Genomic DNA, 18754 nt, shown 5'->3' with positions numbered 1-18754 from the left:
ATATATATATATATATATATATATATATGTATATATAATTTTTTTTTCTTTTTTTTTTTTTTTTGGAATCAAAAAGACAAGCATTATTAATTTATTATGTATTTGCATAGAGCTAGAGAAGCATGTATGAAGTAATATCAATCGTAAAAAAAAATATCAATTGTCCATAAAAGTTCTAACTAGTCTTTGTTATTACAGTTAAATGGAATCCGAATCGATTCCCTAGCTAGCGAATATTGGCTACTGATAGTAATATTCCTGAATTGGCTGAGCTCGACAGAAACGTTTTGAAGCCAAACGATATTATCCTGTTTGTTTTCCGTCTGTATTTGCGTAACGACTCTAAATTGCCATTACGATAGCGCGGCTGGCATGTTCCGTTCGTCAAAAATTCAATTAGTGCTTTAATTTAACGCATTAGTCCTTCGCGCATCTTACGCTCCGTTGGAATGCCGTCGAAGTATCTTTGAAAATCAATTAAAAAGCTTATTGCTCAAGTGGAGGAAATACGAAGATAATTTCATGAGACTTTTTACGAATCGTCAAAGTTAAGGTACTTTGATCTTTGACATTTAATTGATTCTATATTGTCGTGATATTAGATATTTTTGATCATTTTAAAAATAGTTTTACGACTGTAATTTTCTTCCGTGAATTTTCTAGTTCTTAACGATTCTTTCCCAAGGGAGTTTTATCGTATCAATTATATCACAAAGTATATTGCTTCGAGGTTCTAGGCTTCTTTGCTCGCAAGGACAGAAGATGTTCTTTAAGCTCAAAAGTCGCTCGGCATCTCGGACCAATTTGCAATATTTTCGTGTTAGCCAAGGAACGAAGTAGAATCTTCTCCTTCCATCGTCGTTTCCATAAAGTCTATCGGATGATGCAGCTCTCCAGAAAGAAAATAAGACGATAGGGAGACAGAGAGAAAGAGAGAGAGAGAGAGAGAGCGAGAGAGAGAGAGATGGGGAAGAAAGCAAGAAAAAAGAAAATAAAAAGAGGAGAGAGCGCTGTTTTGACAGAGAACAGTATTATCGACGTTCCGTCAGTATACCTGGAATAGGTACTTCACCGTAACTCTACCCCTCCTCTCTTTTATCATCCTCTTACTTTCTCAAGCAAGCATGATTGATAAATTTATTTTCGATGCAAACTTTACACGTTGTCCAAATATATGAACTTGAATTGGTATTTAATAAAAATTAAATGAACACAATTTTCAATTATTATTTTATAAAAAGTATTATAATTAATTAAATTTGACAGTTTGACAAGTAACTGTGTCGATGATGGAAGATAATGAAAATGCCAAGAGCGTTGCGTGAAACGTATCAAGATTGACTCTATCTGATTGTAAATTTCCAACTTTCGAGAAGGTCCAGTTAATCTCAGTGCGCGTTAGTAAATTACCGAGAAGATTCACGCGCATAACCACGGGGCCGCTTTACGAAGTAGCTAGGTATGCATGTATGTATGTACGTGCTTGCGCGTGGAACAAAGAAGAAGGGCGTAGTTGTAAATTACGCGTGGTTTCCCCTAAGTTCGCGTACTTTGGAGCTAAGATAACTCGCTTTACTCGCGGCGTAAAAGCGTATAGCGCAAACTGCGATTAAACGCAGCTAACCTAACAGCCTAGTTTGGCACAAGGAGAGTAATTATTCCGCGTCGAAATCGTTTAAAAAACGATTTCCCGACATCGCATATTATTATAGACAGAACCAAAGGGCAAAGATCGATGTTGCTCTTTATTTACGTTAAATGGAGGATATTTTAGGGAACTATCCTCGGGCGATAATGCAAATCGAGAATTTCTCTTGTAGAAACAAAGTGTGCTCGTCGTGTCGTACAGTTATTTTTTTCTCTCTCTTCTTTTTTTTTTTTTTTGTTTTGTTTTCTATTTCTTTATTATAAATTCAATTAGTTATTGTCTTTGTTGTTCACAGAAGCGAACAATGAATGGCATATTTGCAAAAGCCATAGTGGTTCGAACGAGCTGCCTGTTGCCGTCCGTTGAAAAGTGCGACCCGTTACTCTGACTGACATGCATTTAGTCTAAATCCATTGAGTGGCAGTTGGCCCGCCCGATAACGTTGAAATTGCGAAATAATATTTTAACCGAATCACGTCTGGCCGAACGTAAATTTGCAGAGTTTAATTAAAAGTTTCAATGAAACTGGCAGAGGGTGAGTATGGGTATACATTGTGAGCGATAAATAACGAAGCTACGTTCGGCTGGTCGGGCGAGCACGCGCGTGCACGCTTACGATCAAAACAAATTTCGACGTTCGACAAAATACTCGTTATAATATGACGCAACAGTCTGCCAGACGCACAATAGCGTCGAGGGTATATTTTATCGAACAAAGTTGCGAGACACGCTTTCATGTTCGCACGAGAATCGTGTTGCTTCTGTTTTTCCAAAAGCACATCGGCTAACGTTTGAGTCTCGACGAATCGTTTAACGCTTAAGCTTTTGTTTCATCACAAAATTTGTCACTTTGCCTTTTTTTACGAATTTTCAGATTTGATCAAAAGGACGCCTAAAAACTTTGGAATAAATCAAACATTCATTCGAAATCGTGAGAAATAATCAATTGTATATTATTTTGTAAGTAAGAGATGCGAGGGTATCTATTATAATGCAAAAACTAATTAGAATTTTTTTAGGACGATATTATTAAAGAAAACGTTCTAAGTATTCTTGGTAGGGAATGCACGAACGTAATTCTCTGGGGCTCGCATTCGTTTTTCTAGGCTCATACGTTCTCACATATAAACGTATCTGCAACGTCTATTTATCATTTCTAGTAATTGTGAAAGACCACACGCACATCTGATACCTTTGTTTTTGTGATTGGTACGTAGCGGTGGTCAGGTTTCGATAGAAAAAAGTATCGTTAAAATATACTTAATCTTCTACAGCATTCCCAAGAAACCGGAAGTCATCGTAACAGACATAAAATACTAGGTAACGATCATCTAGCGATATCGTTTACATTTAAAAGTTGAACGTTTATATGTTCTTTTTATCGAATAACATCCTAATCAAGTCCATATGAGTAGCAGTAAAATTTTTCAAAAGATTCAGAGATCTTCCCGTTGGAAACTCAGTCGCTCGAATACTTTTCTTGCTTGATTTAAGCATTTCCGTCAGCGACACCGTAGTTCAAGGCAACTCGATTAAAGTTATGCTCCGTGTGGCTTTAGTACAAGGACAAGAGAGGAGAGGACGAGAGCCTTCGTAACTTTTGGACGCGTCGTGCACCTTGCTAAGTGTAATATATAATGGATTTTTCGCCGGAAATGGCGAGGTGTCCATAGATCATGAACCCTACTTCCGTCGCAGCTAAACCCTAGCAGAAAGCCTGCGGTCTGATTTATTTTCCCGGTGGCGCTACGTCGTCCCTCGGTTGGTCCATTATCTTCTCGGTAGTTTCCTCGATTTGTTGCTCCTCGAATTTCCATTTTGCCGTACCACGGGAATATCATTAAATCGTTACAACGTCTGCTAAATTTTACGTAAGGTAAAATTCGATCGGATACTTGTTAAGCGATACCTATATATCGCGAATTGTAAGTAATCGCGATGAACGTCAGATACACATATAGTTTACAGTATAGTTTAAGTAAATTATAGTTTTGACAGTATCGTTGAAATCGACTTTGCTTGTATTTGTATGAACGACGAAGAGCAAAAATGAGGATTGAAAAGAAACGGGAACAACGAAACCGGTGAGGAGGACACGTTTTTTTAACTCGTAGCTTTGCGTTCTATTATGCCTGCCACCGTGAAGAATATTCATTCAAATTATATGGGCACGTCTCGTTCAAATTCCGGTTATTACTAAGCGTAGGCAAAGTATTCATTACCGTTTTGCTTTCGTACGTGATAAAACTTTCCGTGGGCGTTGATTAGCACCCCATCGTGTATATTTTATATGAGCGAGAACATGTTAATAAAGTCAAAAGTATTTCTCTTGCGGATTTAATAAAATTTCATTCTCGTATGTATATATTGCATATATGTATGTATGTATGTATGTATGTATGTTCCCAATATCAATTTTCTGTCAGCCACGTCAATACTATTTTATTAGCAACTATTTTTGCGAAAAAAAAAAAGGAATAATATGTACATTGAAATCACCGAACTCGAATGTACAACTATTATACGCAATACTATTCGTTTTCTCGTTATTATATAATTCATCTGTAATTATTTACATTTATAGAAATATCAGAATGGAAAGTATCGATTCTATTGGATTCACATTGTTCTAAATGAAAGAAACCTAAAACCACGATCTGCCGCAAATAATTGGGAAGCAAAGTTTTTTTTTCATTTCTTTTTTCATTTTCTTTTAACCGAAGGACATTTGCTAATAGCTCAAAGAGCTATTAACTTTAAAGAGTAACTTTTGGTATTTTGCCAGGGAAAATAATAATTCTTTACTATATTCCGGAGATAGAAGGAAAAGTCAACGTGCTTGTCCAGCCAAAGGGGATAAGCTATAGCGAGAAAAGAGAAAAGGACTAAAAGATAAAAGGAAAGACAAACGAAACGATTGAAATGCGGCACGGCAAAGGACTCGTCAGCCTCGAGAAGATTCGCCAAGGGAATGAAACCCTTCGCCTCGTAAGACGACGATGAATCGAAGTAAGCCAAGTGGGATTCTTAACGATTCTCGCTTTACAAGCTGTGATTTCTGATTATGTTCGTGCAACATCGGTCAGAAATACTGAAAGAAAATATTGAAAGAAAATACCGAAGGGAAAGAACGTTGAAAGACAATATCTTTTTTTTTTTTTTTTTCTTTTTTCTTCTTTTCTTACGAGTCAACGATAGGAACAGTCAAATAAATTGATCATTATTAAACTGCTGTAACACGTGAAAGTTTAGTTTTTAATATTCGACGTAAAATAAATTAAAGTAAATTCGAAGTAAATAAATTAGAAAGATTGAAAATCGATAAGCAAATGTTGAATGATTCAAGGATAATATGAAGAAGCAATAGAGAAGAATTGGATGGAATAAGAAGGAAAGAGAAAACACGGTGTTGAGGTGAACTGAGTTTCCGTCTTCGTGGCACGACGGGGCGTTGTAATATGACGTCGCAGCGTGAAATCCAGGCGGAAATTCCGGCGAGCGAGCAATGGTATCAAGCAAAACCCACCTCCTCCACCCAAAATGAGTGAAAGCGTACGAAGGGTGGAACGGTTGAGTGGAAACGAGAAAGAGAGAGAAAGAGAGAGAAAGAGAGTGGGCGAGCAATCCAACGCACAGCAGGGGGGCGGGATTCGGGCGAGGGTGTCGCTATTTTTCATTAACCGCTCGATAGAGCGAGAGAGCGGCCCTCTCGATGTTTTATTTCGTTCGTCTCTCTGTTTCGCTTTTTCTTGCTCTCTCTTCGTCGGTCGCACGTCGTTCGATCTTCCCGCTGCTTCAGCCTACCCCCTCATCTACGAGCTTCATCGCGACGAGAGGTGTGCACCCTTTGTCGCGCCCGCTCCCGGGCGAGCACTTCTCTTTTTGCTATTTTATTCAACTTTTTCGCGAGAAGGCGCAACGGAGCAAGAGAGGTTGGGTTGGGGAAATCCTTTTATTACCTGGGCGCGCGACTCCAGTGTTTAGCGAACAATAAGCCGATGAAAGCTACGTTTGAGCCCTGGGAGTCCTTTGAAAAATCCTTTTCCACCGACCTTCCACGAGGTCCCTATCTCTCTCTCTCTCTCTCTTTCTCTCCCTCCCTCTCTTTCTCTCTCTCTGTCTCTCTCTGTCTCTCTCTCTCTCGCGCGCGCACGCGCGCGAACGCTTTTCTTTCCTTCTTCCTTCATTTTTTCTCACATCTCCTTCCTGTCTCTATTCTTCTCACCGTGCGAAGTGTCCCGTCTGTAACAATTTCACACTTCTTCTCTAATCCCAAACGCGTGTATGTACTTGACTCTATGATACTCTAGGATGTACGCATTTTACTCTCTCGTGATTCTTTATAAGAAGTGTCGCTATGATCACAGTCGTAAAATGAAAAAAGTATTGTACATTAAAAACAGAAAGAAAAAAGAGCAGGGAATCCTTAATCATTGGTATCTTTGTCGTTGTATTAAACTATGTCAAGCTAGAAACGTTTCTCGTTATTCGCAAACAGTCATCTCTCATTTTGATCTCATCCAATAATTTACGAACAACCTACCTTTTTGCACAGCGGTCGTTCAAAAATCGACTAGAAGAACTTGCATTCAGGGTACTTAAAATTGTCGAGACACCATTTATCATTCTGTCCACAGATCACTTAAGCCGAAAAGGTCCGAGACGCTTGAAAATCATGACGTTGCAGTGAAAATGCGAAGTCACTGTCCAATCGTTTTAAACGGTGCAACGCTTAATCGTTTGGCCTCGACATCGTTCTCTCGAGATATCCGCTATTCATCGTCTAAGATTCATGCGAAATAAAAGACGTTCGTTGGTTGATCGAAACGACGATCACTACGACTAAATTCCAACGAAGAGGAAATCTTAACGTTCACCGAGGATGAACGATAGTCGGGGGAGATGTTCGCGGATGGTGGGGTCAGGGGTAGATAAATGAAAGCAGAGAGACTTAATGAGAGCCGCGGGCGCATTCATATTTATGTGAACCAACGAACGTAGCCTCGGCACTGAATCAGACCCGCGCTAACACCCTCCGCCCGATTCACCGACCCTGCCCAAACTCCATTTCCGCTCCCGCCCAGAAACCGACCCTATTTGTTTTTATAATTCTACTTGAATAATTGCCAACTTCTAGCTACCCCGCTAACCCCTTCATCTCGACACAACTCGCCTCCACTTTCCGTACTCGCCGCACGCGGTAGTCGCTCCCACGTACACCGCATCTACACTGAAACACGTAAAAAAAAGAGAAAATAACAAAATAAAAAAAAGAAAAAAAATACAGAAAATAAGAGAAAAAAATCAGCTGAAACATCGCGTACCCTCGACCAACCTCCATGCTAACTCAAACATCCTGCTAAAACGACCGCCGACTCTTGCTTTCTCTCTTTTTTCATTTTTCTTCTTTATTTTAACGTCTTCTTTCTTTTTCATTGTCTTATTTCTTTTGTTTTCTTTTTTCTTTTTTTCTTTTTTTCTACGAAAAGGAACGCATGCGACATGAGAGTAGAAAAGAAATAGTCTGAAAAAATCCAAAAGTTATTTATTTTGTATTCTAACGGCAAACGTTGGTCGATACCGATCGAGGATCTGAAAATCGAATCCGGAGTATCGATGTAAGAAAGAAAAATAGATAGAGATAGAAAGAAGAAAAAAGAGTGTAAAACTGATGGCGCAAAAGAAAGAGAAAAGATAACGGCGAAGGTTACCTCGTAGCTGAGAATCTTTTTAAAAGAAACCAAACGTAAAGTTCGTACGTGTGTTGGGCAGTAACCGGTGGATTCGGAAATTGCATGGGCCCGTTGAATGAAAACGGTATAAGACGATTTTAGATTGTCGATATCCAGATAGGAAATTCGATAGAAAATGAAACTCCTTTTGAAGATATTTTTTTCATCTATCCATGATTAAGAGGTAAAAATGAAATGAAGAGGTAACACGGAGTAAACCCTTTTCGTAAAGTAGTCGATCGCCTCTCATCTCGGATTGCCTTTCGAAATACTCTCCAACAGGAATGTTAACCGTAGCGACTACCGTTCGATAAATTCCGTACTCTGGAATAGCAGCGTGACCAAAGTGGCCACGTTCTTCCTGGAAGATAATTTAGATTCCTGAGGTGCGATTTACCAAACTTTTTATTGAAATTATCGAGGAGTGTTAGTTATCGTTGATGGAAGAGTAAACGTTTTCGTAACGGAATTCTTCTGTACGGCCGATCCGTGATGGAATCGTTTCGTTTTTAACGATGGATGAATTTTACAATTACAAAACGTAATAAGAAAAAGACATATATATATATATATATATATATATATATATTAAGGGGACCGGAAAGTAATGTCGTTTCTGTGCATGTCGATATTCGATTGTGATTAAAAATAAAAATTTGTTAAAAATTTATTCGTTTGAATTTAATTTAAGAAAGCGACATTACTTTCCGGTCTCCCTAATATATATATATATATATATATATATATATATATATATATATTAAATAATATAAAAATTTGTTAAAAATTTATTCGTTTGAATTTAATTTAAGAAAGCGACATTACTTTCCGGTCTCCCTAATATATATATATATATATATATATATATATATATATATAATACGTCAAATTTCGAAAGGAACTATTTACTCGGATCAGTTTTGTTAAATTTTAATCAGCTTCGTTCATATCGAGATGCAAGCTGCTTGCATTCGCTTAATTAATAATCATGAAATGTTGGACGAATGCACGCTGCGTGTAACGAAGAGAAGTTCGAACGTGCACGGAAACGTAATTTAATTAATAATAATCAATTAACATACGCCCGTCCACGACGTCATAAGCACCAAAATCACGTACCGTCGGGGAAACATTTCCTCGACGGTGGCCGACACCGTTTTGCTCTGACTTATCGAATAATTATGACGATTACAGTGGCGATACACGTAGAAACAGGTGCGCTAAGATTAGTGGCGCCAGCGAACGTTAAACTCTTCGCGTTGGGGTAAAGGAAAGGGTGGTAACGCTGGGGTTGGTTATAGGATATCCGAAGAAGCCGAGGGGTAAGATAAAGGTGGTGGAGGGTGGTTGGCTTCACCTCCGGCAGTACTGCAACTGCAGTCATCTACCAATAAGAAGCGTAGAAACAGGATGGAAAGGGATGGCGGCGTTATAAGGGGGTCCCGGTAGTCTTGGTGGAAGGGTGAAATAATTGTCGGGGCGCGTGACTCCCATGCCAAGCATCCCTTATACTTGGAGCCAGCCAGCCAAGAGTCTGGAACCACCGCAATGCACCCATAAACTTAATACTGCCGTTTGCCGGCTCTCGCTTATACCAGAAGTCACCTTTTCCCGCATTTCTCTCTCTCTCTCTCTCTCTCTCTCTCTCTCATTCTCTTCTGCTCCCCCGAGCAAGAGTAAGGCTCTTTCGGATGGCTCGATACGGTAACGTATATCCCACGTATCTAAAGAAAGGAACACGTTCCTCCTGTCTTAAGGTATTTCCAATTTTGACACTCTTTGTCGATCATCTCGACGAAACGTTTGAATTCTTATGCATTCTCTTGGATATTTATATGTTCGTTAATTGATCAATATCACACGGAGTAATTACGAACATCGTCACGAGAAGGCATATCGTTGATCAAAAAAAAAAAAAAAAAAAAGAAAAAAAGGAAAAAAGGAAAGAAAAAAAGAAAAAACAAGATCATCCTCTAATCCATCACCTGGTAATCATCTCTAGTTGTGATATTTCGACAAACATCGGAGAACGTGCCGGAGCAATTAACTTCTCTCTCTCTCTCTCTCTCTCTCACTCATAGTTTTCGTGTAGATCGCCAAGAGGTATGATCCCTGCATCCTCGTGACCCGTATATGTCTCGTATCGAAAGAGGATCATCATCCAGTCGTCAGACTGCCAGGACGTTTCCACAGATTGAGAAATAAATGAGTTTTTAAATCGAGTGCTAATCGTTTCGTTGATTCGTGCAGCTGAATGGAAGATATAGTGTGCGATAGTGAGATAGCGAGAGAGAGAGAGAGAGAGAGGAGAGGTAGGAGAGTGGGTCAGACATACTGGAAAAGGATGAAGTTTCAATAAACTCCCGAGAGGGAAGGACGTCGGAGTCAATTTCAGAGAGCAATTGCGGGTCACGAAGCAGGTCGACATATAGAAGGGAAAAGGAAGAATTGAGTTGATGCAATGAGTTCGATGGTAAAGATTATCATGGGAATGGCAAAGATAAAAAACAACATCGATTTCGGTGCGAACACCGAATAAAAATAGTGAGACGTATAAGAGATTTGGAAGAGCCCAATGGATATAAATAAAAAGTCTCGAGTCACCCGACGCGACGCGTTTCCTTCGATTTCCACGCTGGTAGTAATGGCTCGAGTCAATATCTCCCGAGCTGCTTCTTCTTGTCTTTCCATCGGGCTTCGAAGAAGAAATCGTAGAAAGAGAGAGAGAGAGAGAGAGAGAGAGAGAGAGAGAGACAGACAGACAGACAGAGAGAGAAATTGTGAAGGAACGAGGAAAAGGAAAGAAGAACCAATCGAACGCCATCGTGGTACTTCAATAGAGCTTGGAATAAAAGCCACCTCAGCTTTATAACTTACACCTTCCTTTACACGGGTTCGATCACATTCGTTAAAGACATTCTTATTCGATTATCACGATCTACGTCCTTGAATTTTCATCGAACATCGGCAAAATCTCCGAACGTATGTGAGCGCTTCTTTAACGACTTCCTAAAACTCCATAATTTTCACTTCGTTGCCTTCTTAATTCGATTTTATGATATCAGAACGAGCTCGTTCTTTGAGAAAAAAAAAAAAAAAAGAAAAAAAAAAAGAGAGAAAAGATTTTCAGTATGTAGTGAACATTTTAAAGAACGGAGTCTTGTTTGATAATACAATTAAAACTTATTATTCTATGCAAACAAGCGTAGTATCTTGTTAAAAAGTTTCCTTCCTAAAAGGTAAATCGCGTTCTCGAAGATCGAGCTTCATATCTTAACGCTCGTCCAAGTTTTTGACGTCTCCAATTTCCGTTTCTTGATTCGATCGAGGTCATTGACTTTCAGCTAAGTATTCGTTGCATTGCCTAAACACGAGATCAGGTCACGGAGTTAGAGTGACGAACCTGGATTACTTTGCCGAGCTAAGAGTAAGAGCAAGAGAGAAGGAAAGAAAGAAATAGAGAGAGAGAGAGAGAGAGAGAGAGAGAGAGAGAGAGAGAGAGAGAGAGAGAGAGTGATAGAAAGAGAAAGAAAGAGAGAGAGAGAAAGAGGGAGGAAACTGGAAGGTCTCTCGGTCAACGGGTAACTTGTCTCTTCTGGTTGTGGTTTCCTGTAGGTGCACCAAAAGCTAAGCTAGAAGTTAGGAGAACAAGGAGAAGAGAAAGAGAACGAAACTGAGAAGGGGGACAAAATAGAGAACGGTGTGAGTTAACTGCACGCGATAAACTGTAACTACTACTTCGAAGGTAGTAGTAAACCTACTAACTGTTACCACCTAATTATGGCTAAGGTAATATCGGGCTCTCCATGCTGTTTCGAACGATTGCTACCGGTGTATCTTGGAGGCTACCTCTTGGTAGTCTTACGTAAAACCAAGCCCTTCGATATCCGGCTTTGAGCCGGTACCGCCTTCATTTGCCATCGACCTCTAACGATTTTCTCGCGATATCGCTCTCTAATTCGCTAGGATTTACGTTTGCAACGAACTCCAGTATTTTTATCGATCGACCGCCTTTCCCCAATCTTCCAATTAATATTATCATCTTCAATTCAATACTACTACGTAAGCGTTTCTACTACGAGAATGTTTTACCCCAACCATTACTTTATCGTAGAAACGGTCTATTATCGCAAAACTCAACGAACAAACCTACGTATTATCTCCTAATAAAATACAGGATGTAAGATGATAAGGTAACTATTTTTTGGTTGGTTTCTCTTATCCCTCAGAATATCCTATCTCTTCTAATCGACTCAACTATAGTGTCTTTAGAATTCTAAATAGGTCAAGTGTCACGTTTATTATCGGCCGATGGATATCTCGATGTATGTATGTAAGAACGTACCAAGCAAGCATCATGAAAATTTCAGGCGTGAATCGCGATTTCGTGCAGCGTAAGCTACGTCACTCTGTCCTGACCTCTTTTTTCTTTCCTTTTTAATCTCCCAGAACGTTAATAGACATAATCCTTTATTCCCGTAACGTCAAAGCAACCTCTTTATCGTGCCGCTTTATACAAGTCGGTCGTGACAGTACGTTAACCTTTTCGCGAAGAACCTCCGTGGAACTTACGAATACTAGGTCGTCACGAATACATGCAGCTGCATCATCATGGAAATCTCGATGAATTTAATAACTGCGAAACGGTCTACGTTTGCAGTCCACAAGCGCGTAATCATTTTGGTTGTAATAATTATGCGAAAGAACGAACGTAAGATGGAACCAAGTGATCAATTTTAATGTAAAAAGTAAATTCTCCTTTGAAAGTATCTAGTTGTAAAAATTTTCTATTGCTTTTCGATAAGAACATAATTCTTCCGTCTACGTATAGGAGGGGATCGAATATAACTGGCATCGTCATTTCTATTATCTTTCCGACTGGCCGCTCGCAAAGTCCCGACATAAATCCGTGCACGAGGCGAGGCTAGTAACGTTCTAGAAAAGCATTGGAAAAACGAAGCGTAAAGCCGCGAGCAAAGCGTCGCTCGACCATCATAATCGCTATCGTCGTTCAACAAGGACGGCAGTAATTGCGACAGGGAGTAATAAGACGAATTGGTTTATTGCCTTTCGGTGTAATCACGGTCGGCGTCCTCGCAAAATGCTTTTGTTCCTCTTTTACCTTTTCTCAACAAAGCATGATCTCTCTCTCTCTCTCTTTCTCTCTCACTCTCTTTCTCTTTCTCTCTGTCTGTCTCTAACAGAACTACATGAAGCGACATTCGGAGAAATAATTCATTTACTTTGAAATTAAAAGATTGGATCGCAACCATCGCCGTTAACAAACCATAGGAACGAGTCTCGTGCGCGTAGTTGTCGTAATTAAGCCGGGGAATGGTAATGACGTTTAATCGAGCGCGTATACCCCCGCAATCGTAACCAATAACGACTCTCGGATTTCCATTAACGTTAAAATCGTTTCAACTGATTTCAGTTTTGTTATCGAACGAAATACTATTTTTCGATCGAAAAAAGACACATCGATTGTATTCTTCTTCGATTTATCGAAATACTGTACAGTATTTTCCTATACAGATAGGTATATAGATTATGAACATGATACAATTCCCGGTATCAGGACTAGTATTGGAACTTGAAAATATTGGAAACGCGGCAGTATCCATATTTACAAAAAAGATGAAAGATAAAGATTCAACGATCTCGGTTGGAACTCGTTACGTCTCGACTCGTAACAGTAATGAACGATGGAACAGAAGAGCGTATACATTAGAAACAGTCGAAGCAACCTTTCCTGTAAAACCTCGCTTTTTCCCTTCTCTCTCTCTTTTATCCTTATCCGTCTTCGTCATGCTTGAACGAAGAACTCAGTGCGTCAACCAGGCAACCACTCTCGGCGTGTCTCTGCTCGTCGTTGAACCTTTGTGTTTGTTCTCCCTCTCTCTCCTCTCTCTCTCACTCTCTCCCTCTCTCTCTCTCTTTCTTTCTTTCTTTCTTTCTCTCTAGGTCTTTTTCACTCTTAGAGATATATACACACATACATACACACACGTTCTTCCGCCTCTCCCTCGCACACCCTTATTCAACCTTCCTCTCTCGCACCTTTTGTTGTAGGCAGAACAAAACGCGTGTAAATTGGCACACCCACCAATAAACCTCGAAGACCCCCGACATACATGCACGCTTGTCGTCTCTCTTTCTCTCTCTTTCTCTTTTTCTCTTCTCTTCGCCTCTGTCTCCCCTTTTCGCTTCACTTTTCTATGCGAGAACGTGTACGTGGCCGAGAGCGCGAACGACATGTAAATTCATCCCCCTCTGCGTTACCTCTCTCAGTGCGAGCATGAGAGCATACACTCACGTAACCATATGCTCATGTGTGTTAGAACGAACGCGACAAGTCGCGCCCCGTCGGTACGTTATTTCTTCTTTGCATCGGCCAGCAGACTCTGTGTGTGCGAGCTTTACCTGTATAAAGCTTAGATTTAGTAGGCAGCAGTTAAAATCATGAAGACGAGACGATTTTTCAAGCTTGCAACTACGAATGACTTTTCAAACTCCGCTCTCCTCCTTCACGTCGTCCTCATCCTCGTCGTCGTTTCTTTTCTTGACAGTAGTCATTAAATTGTCCCCTGCCATATCCCTGAGTAAACTCTTTTTTCTACCTTCTTTTCTTTTTTCTTTTTTTTATCTTCTTTTTTAATTTCACAAAAAGCAAAAGAGATATCGTTCGTCGTGATATTCATGCGGAACTCGACTCAGTTTTTCTTTCAACGAAACCGATCCTTAACCCTTGGCTATTTCAGTCCGTTGAAAAATGTCGCATCCTCCTTCGTCACTGTGTCGCCTCCATCATAGATTTCACGTAGAAAAGGGAATATATTTGCGAGGGCAGAAAAACGGATAGCCGTTTCCGCCAAGGAGCTCCGAATTTCACTAATCCGCGTCCAATTGTTTTGAGTGGTTTCAATTATGCAAATGAGATGGCAGACCGCCGACTTACGAGCAAGGAACCACTTAGATACCGAGGATTCTGCATCCGAAATATACGGGCGTGGCTGCGGCTACGTCTTCGTCTTCTCGGGAAGACCTTGCGCCCTTGTTAGCATACCATATACATATGCATGCCTACCTTTATGTACAGCCGACGACGGCTTCCGCAACTTATATTATAGCAAGAATTTGTCCTTCCCGGTCCACCATCTAGAAGAATATCGTCCATTGTATTTATTAATATAATTCTCCTGTCGATTACAATGCATAAGATTTCTCGATGGATTCAATTTCAAGATACAGTACAAACATTATTGAAATATTTTTGAAATATTTGAAATATTCATTTCAGAGCGTAGTCTCTCTCTCTCTCTCTCTCTCTTTCCTTTTTTCGTCATTCCTTCTATATTTTCGATATATAAAATTTATCGTATAATGCATACTTACGTTAACAGCATTTATAGTTTACTGCAGATTTATATATGGCAAATAAAATTCTTCTAATTAAACAAGTAGATTGTGTATACCGAGAGAAAACACGATGTTATAATGTCATATGCAGGATACGATGTACGAATAATAAAGAAGTGGTCGGAAGGAAAGAATTATATTTAACTCTTTCTTTTTTCTCTACTTGATGGCTAAATTAAACTTTTTGACGAGCCACCCGTACGATGCGATCTCGCATAGAGGAAGAGAGAAGGAGAGAGAGAGAGAGAGAGAGAGAGAGAGAAGAGAAAGAGAGACAGCGACAGATTGCGTACGGAACGAAAAATATGACGCTCATATTCCGTCCGGTATTCGGTGTAGGGGCATATACGCGTATGGTTATTTTGGAAAATAGCTTGGTGATGGGACTTTGAAAAATCGTCGAGTGAACATCCACCGTTGGAAAATATTCATTAACGGGATACGAACATATTGGAACGAAATTTTCCGCGGAAAACAAATATGTTTACCCGTTGACCGTATCACATACGGAAGGTTTGATAATATTTTCGATGCAAAATAAGCACTATCGAATCGATAGTTCGAATACACTTATAATCGAATTAGTCCTTAGAGCCCGTACTTGAGCACGTTTATATTGTCTTATTATGATCGATATAATAAAATAGATTTAATAAGCCATGAAGAAAGAAGCCGAACTATAGGGTGTAAAGTGTAAAAGGTCGCTCGTCGAAAGCCATTTTCTCGAAAGCGTATCGAATAGAGCGTCTCGGTGGTCTCATATATATCGTTACAAAGCTATTGCTCGTTTTCACACGAGTTACACCTTCAATATCGTAAAAGAATTACTTAAATAAATGTTTTTCCCCGTTATTAATTAATAAGTGAATAATAATAAAGGAATGATTTAAATTGATTTTTAATCAAATTGAAACATATAATATTAGATATTGAAAAGATTTACATTTAAAAAAAAAAAAATTATAATGGAGAGAAAGATAAAGAGATCATGCATATTTTCTATTTCTCGTATAGCAAACTCGAGAGTATTTTCTTTTGGTAAAAGAGTTAGCAAGATCCACCTGGTTTCACGAATGGAACAAAGATAAAATATATTTTTATCCGGGAGGGAAGATTGTACGAGTTAGTCAGTAGCAATAAGTCCGAACTCTTCCTTTTCTTTCATTTTCCCGAGTGACTATGTCGAAAATATACGCGCACAACCGGCGCCATAGAGTGTGCTCCGGCAAATGGGATTTGCCGAAGTACCGGAAAATGACAGCCTCGACGGGACCTCCGAGAACCGTTCTAACATACTCCGCTTATATAAGCCCGTTCTCTTTCTCGCGTTTGGCTAGTGTCGTTAACGAGCCATAGATTCACCTTTATTCTCCTTAGTCGTTGTACTGCGTCGTACTCTGTTGAAATTAAACTCCCTCATGGGTAAAACTCAGACTCTTCGATAGCTCTCTCTTTTCTTCGTCATTTCTCTCATCAGTTGCCACAAAATTCTAAGAGGTAACATAGTCATAAAGTCGAATAAAAATTCAACCAGCCATATCACGTTGCGTTAGTTATAAAAGTATTGAAAAAGAAAATGTTCTTCATCTTTAATATTCATGTTAAAAACACTTTTTGCATTTCTCGAGTATTTTTGCAAAATAACGCTTTCGATAAAATATTCTGAGCAAGGAAAGGACAAAAAGTGAGAAAAGGAAAAAAAAAGGAAAAGAAATAAAAAATTAGATAGATTACGATACCGTGCTCTAGATCTCTCTCTCTCTCTCTCTCTCTCTCTCTCTCTCTCTCTCTCTCTCTCTCTCTTTCTTTTCTCTGTAGATTTTTCGTTCTTTCTCTCTTTATATTTTCCTTTTTCACGATATTCTGAGACGTGTGGTACGAACAAGATGGATGATTATAAGTAGCATCGAAACGGAAGTAAGCCAGGTGCGAGAGGACGATATGAGAATAAGTGGGGTTAAAAAATCATCCATTTTCTCAACGATTCTAAAGCTGATAAACGAATCAACCATCGTTCGTTGGAACGTCAACTGCTATAACGGTGATGTCACGCACACGTGCCGATGTCGTACATTTCTATGTATATAATATATATTCAAGTATATATACTAGAATGAAGGGAGAACAATCGAGGCACGCATGCATTTCTGTTTTTTAGAGTTACGTTGGAGCGCTGCTATCCCCACCATCGTTACTACCACTGCCATCATATACCATCGACCTTTCTTTTACCTTCTCGTTCCATATTGTCGCGTATATCGCATCGCTACTGCCATCGTTGCTGTCGTCATCGTCATCGTCGTCGTCTTTGTCGTCGTCGTCGTCGTCGTCGTCGTCGTCGTCGTCGTCGTCGTCGTCGTCTTTGTCGTCATCGTCATCGTCATCGTCGTCGTCGTCGTCTCGTTTCGCACAGCTCTGCACTCTTTCACACCCTCCAGATATTCACCTCTACCAGCGAGCTCATATATGCCTCCATATTCCCTCGTTCTCGCTCGGCTCCCTTCTCTTCTTTCTATACTTGCTTCACGTCCACTCGCCTACGTGCCAGTCGTTTTTCGATGAATAGGTATGTACTTATACGAACTCACTCTTTTGCTCACTCGTTCGAGGACGACGACGACGACGACGACGACGACGACGACGACGACGACGACGACGACGACGACGACGTAGACGATGACGACAAAGACCAAAGAGTAGGCGAATAGTTCAAAGTTCACTGACCTCGTAACGATTGCGAGAATTAACTTGACTTTTGCACCTTTCGCTGGTGCAAAAAGCCCCGATAAGGAACGTAAAAATGTCGAGAATTTTGATTCATGAGGTTAATGGAATCACGCGCTTGCATATATACGATTAAAGAGTTTTTTTTTCTTTTCTATTTATGATTTCTATTTGCAATACGTTAATAAGTAAACAAGCTGACGCTTAATATCTAACTAGTTAAATATTTATATTTGAGATGGCATTTCGCTTTAATAAATACTTTTGTAATGTTGACTTGGATTTTGTTTACTGATAGTAATTATGCGAAATTAGTTTCTAAAATCATTCTTCAATTTGTGTTGGTTAGGATAGGATCGAATCCCGATTAATTTCGCTCTACTATAGGATAGGATGGTCCACTACATCGATAAAAATTGTCACATTGGCCAACCTCTCGATCCACTTTCTCTCTCTTTCTCTCGTATGTGCGACCATGGTTCTATATGGGAAGGTTTAATCAGAAAGAGATGCGAAAACTGTGGAATCGAGCGTGGATTGGCTGAAACATGTTTACTCACGCGGTCTTCTCTTTCTCGCACGCTTTTTCTGCTTTTTTAACCTTTGTCACATACACACACCAATTCTCTCTCTCTCTCTCTCTCTCTCTCTTTCTGTCACTTGCTCTCATTCACTCTACTGAAACTCCATTAACCGCCAAAAATAGATCGCACTCCGACGAGAGATAACAATGGCTATTCGATAGTCCGGACTACCGCGTATCCGATTGTGCAAAGATATTGAAGCTTCGCGTCATAGAATATCTCCAGCTATGGATGGATAATAAACAAAGGGTAGTTTGAAAAAGGAAAAAAAAAAGTTCTATCGACGGCTTTGAAAAAATAAAGCCGAAAGAATAATAGTGAATTTCTATGATTCAAGTAAAATAAGAGTATTGTTAAATATTGTCTTATTTGTATTATCTATCGAACTTTATTATATTTAACAATGATACTTGTAGAATAGCGTTGATAACTCTATGCAGAAAATAAATTGTTCGTGTCCCTTTCACCACAGAAACAAGGTGAGAAAATTATTAATTAAAAATAATGACAAACTTGATAACGTCGTAGTTTCTATGCACGATATTATTTACAAAGTCATTTTAAGAAAGACTTAATGTATTTAAGAATATACAATGGATTTGCATTTATTGAGAAAAGGATATTGCATTTGAATGTGCGACAAAGGA

Source organism: Vespa crabro, chromosome 10 (assembly GCF_910589235.1).
Source record: "Vespa crabro chromosome 10, iyVesCrab1.2, whole genome shotgun sequence".
In the NCBI taxonomy this organism is placed as follows: domain Eukaryota; kingdom Metazoa; phylum Arthropoda; class Insecta; order Hymenoptera; family Vespidae; genus Vespa; species Vespa crabro.
The sequence above is the reverse complement of the archived record's forward strand: the minus strand, read 5'-3'. Positions refer to the sequence as shown.